Source organism: Salvelinus sp. IW2-2015, unplaced genomic scaffold, assembly GCF_002910315.2.
Source record: "Salvelinus sp. IW2-2015 unplaced genomic scaffold, ASM291031v2 Un_scaffold1997, whole genome shotgun sequence".
In the NCBI taxonomy this organism is placed as follows: Eukaryota; Metazoa; Chordata; class Actinopteri; order Salmoniformes; family Salmonidae; genus Salvelinus; species Salvelinus sp. IW2-2015.
The window spans coordinates 93,154-96,918 of NW_019943347.1; the positions used below are offsets into that span (position 1 = coordinate 93,154).

Below are 3,765 nucleotides of genomic sequence, written 5' to 3' on the forward strand. Positions count from 1 at the left end.
TGAGCTAAGCTAGCTATCGTTAAGAGTAATTCTAGCTAGGCTAGCTATCGTTAGCAGTTGGCTAGCTTAGCTAGCTATCGTTAGCAAGTTCTAGCTAGCTAGCTATCGTTAGTATTTCTAGCTAGCTAGCTATCGTTAGTATTTCTAGCTAGCTAGCTAACGTTAGTATTTCTAGCTAGCTAGCTAAACGTTAGTATTTCTAGCTAGCTAGCTAACGTTAGTATTTCTAGCTAGCTAGCTAACCGTTAGTATTTCTAGCTAGCTAGCTAACGTTAGTTTTTCTAGCTAGCTAGCTAACGTTAGTATTTCTAGCTAGCTAGCTAACGTTAGTATTTCTAGCCTAGCTAGCTAACGTTAGTATTTTCTAGTTAGCTAGCGTAACGCTAGTAAGTTATATTCTGAGCTAGCTAGACTAACGTTAGTATTTCTTAGCTAGCTAGTCAACTGGTGTATTTCTAGCTATGCTAGCTACACGTTAGTATTCTAGCTAGCTAGCATACGTATTATTTCTAGCTAGTAGCTAACGTTAGTATTTCTAGCTAGCTCTTAGTTCTAACGTTAGTGGTAATTCTCTAGTGTCTAGGCTAGCATAACAGTTCACAGTATATTTCTAGGCTGCATGAGTGTACGCTGTAAATTCAACACAGTAGTTTCTCTTTCGTTGTCTATGTATCTCCTCATATAGTACCTTAGGAAACAATAGATACACATTATAAACAACAATCGATCATACAATCTCAATACCCATCCTCCGAACAACATAGCTTTAGCTTAAGCTAGCAATCTCCCACACATTTGCACACCAACGGCGTAATTGAATACAAACGTACTAAAGCCTATCACGCACTCTGGACCCAGAGCCAGCGAGCGTCGACTCGTAATCACCCCCCCCCCCCCACACACACAACACTAAATATATTTCCGTTAACACAGAAATATTCAGACAATGACTATGTATGACAGAGACGTATGAGAGAGGAGAAATGGAGAGAGCGACAGTGAGCCGACCCCAGAGAGAGAAGAGGAGAGAGAGGAGATGATGAGAGAGACAGAGAGAACAGAGGGCAGGGCGAGGGTAAGGCAGTGAGACCAATGACTGATATATGGAATGGAGCAAAGCCCAGATCGATCGTGAAGCTCAAGTCCGCAGCTTCTAGTGTGAAGGAGCAGTGCGAACTACTAACGATAGCTAGCTAGCTAGCTGGAACTACTAACGATAGCTAGCTAGTAGCGTAGTGGTATCTGCTGGAGCTGCTGGAGAAGGTATCTGTTAGAGCCAACTCTATTGAGCAGGGCTAGTGTTAGTGATTCATCCTTGCATTGTGGTTTTGATACAAAGTAACTTGAGACGAACTGTCAAGATGAACAATAGTTGTGTTGATGTTTTGTTTACATGATTTCCTGCAGTTTCTGACCAAAATATGATGTAACTCACTAGCCTGTGTCTTATTCATTAGTGCACACTAGAAATACGTCGAAAAAAGGTGTGCAAATAAAATAACGCGGTTTTCATTAGACAAGTTTGGGTAGTCCCTTCTCCATTTTGATCCATGTTCTTTTGTTTGGTGTCTTGTGAATACGACCCTGATGTCTAACACCATAAAAATCCAATAAAATGTTATTGGTCACATACATACATACATACATACATACATACATACATACATACATACATATTTAGCAGATGTTATGGCGGGTGTAGTGAAATGCTTGTACAGAACAATACACACTAATCGAAAGTAAAATAATGGAATTTTAGAAATATATAAATATTAGATCGAGCAATGTCAGCGTGGCATTGACTAGAATACGGTAGAATATAAAACAGTATATACATATGAGATGAGTAAATCAGTATGTAAACATTATTAAAGTGGCCAGTGATTCCAAGTCTATATATAGGGCACCACACTCCCAGGGCCCTCACCTCCTCCCTGTAGGCTGTCTCATCATTGTTGGTAGTCAGACCTAATATGGTTGTGTCCTTTGCAAACTTGATGATTGAGTTGGAGGCGTGCGTGGCCACGCGGTCGTGGGTGAACAGGGAGTACAAGAGGGGACTGAGCACCTTCACCACCTRGGTGCGGCCTGCCAGGAAGTCCAGGACCCAGTTGCACAGGGCGGGGTTCAGACTTAGGGCCCCAAGCTTAATGATGAGCTTGGAGGGTACTATGGTGTTGAATGCTGAGCTATAGTCAATGAACAGCATTCTTATATAGGTATTCCTCTTGTCCAGATGGGATAGGGCAGTGTGAATGCCGATGCCGATGCGATGCCGATTGCATCATCTGTGGACCTATTGGGTCGGAAAGCAAATTGGAGTGGGTCCAGGGTGTCAGGTAGGGTGGAGGTGATATGATCCTTGACTAGTCTCTGAAAGCACTTCATGATGACAGAAGTGAGTGCTACGGGGCGATAGTCATTTAGTTCAGTTACCTTAGCTTTCTTGGGAACAGGAACAATGGTGGACATCTTGAAGCAAGTGGGGACAGCAGACCGGGATCGGTGACAATGTGTTATCCTCAAAGCCGGCGAAGGAGGGGTTTTAGCTTGTCCCTTTTGTAGTCCGTGATTGTCTGTAGACCCTGCCGTTGAATTGCGACTGTCTGATTTGCCTTACAGAGGGAATAACTACACTGTTTGTATTCTGTCATATTCTCAGTCACCTTTCCATGGTTAAATGCAGTGGTTCGAGCTTTCAGTTTTCTGCAAATGCTGCCGTCTATCCACCGTTTCTGGTTTGGGTTGGTTTTACTAGTCACAGTGGGAACAACATCTCCTATACACTTCCTGATGAACTCTGTCACCGTATCATTGTATTCGGCGATGTTATTCTCAGAGGCTACCCGGATTAAACACCACATTCTGATGAGATTGGGTGAATCAATACCGTACTATTCAACCTCTCCCGCCCTGCTTAATGCTGATGCCATGATCCCATCTGTACCTGGATGCCAACACAGTATGGCCGACACATTGGCTTTGTGGCTCCTAATGCCATCATGGATTGCCTAGGACACAGTGGAGACGGACAGCTCTCCCTCTCTCTCTTTTCTCTTTTATCTAGCAGAGTATGGGAGCTGGAGTGGAGCTGTAGCAGAGTGAGGAGTGGAGCTTGCCCTATTTAACTGGAGCATGGAGCGAGATTCCCAAAGGCTGGAGCGTCGGCCTTTTGGCCCGCTGTAATTTCGCTCCAGTAACGCTCTCTTCACCAGCTCAGGTCATGCCCGGCCCAGCATGCATTTGTAGTGTGCTGCTAATAGCCCCTTGATTTAGATACTGTCATGGCGTTTGTTGAATGTTTTCATAAAGAAACTGATAAATCACACAGGTGACTTACAAAGATGAAGACCAAGAGCAGGAGAGGGAGTGTGGTGATGTAGTGTACACTACTAAAGAAGAGAGGGAGTGTGGTGATGTAGTGTCCACTACTAAAGAAGAGAGGGAGTGTGGTGAAAGAGGAGGATCTGTATGTCACAATAAAAGAGAGGGAGTGGTGGTGATGTAGTGTCACTACTACGAAGAGAGGGAGTGTGGTGATGTAGTGTCCACTACTAAAGAAGAGAGGGAGTGTGGTGATGTAGTGTCCACAACTAAAGAAGAGAGGGAGTGTGGTGATGTAGTGTCCATAATAGAAGAGAGGGAGTGTGGTGATGTAGTGTCCACAACTAAAGAAGAGAGGGAGTGTGGTGATGTAGTGCCCAACTAAAGAAGAAGAGGGAGTGTGGTGATGTAGTGTCCAACAACTAAAAGAACGCGAGGGAC

General features: G+C 44.1%; 1 protein-coding gene across 1 annotated transcript in view; it reads left to right on the forward strand.

Annotated features, from left to right (window-relative positions):
- Positions 1–3,765, forward strand: part of LOC112072669 (probable ubiquitin-conjugating enzyme E2 W-B) — a 45,758-nt gene that overhangs the window by 32,268 nt on the left and 9,725 nt on the right. The gene's annotated exons all lie outside the window — the stretch shown is intronic.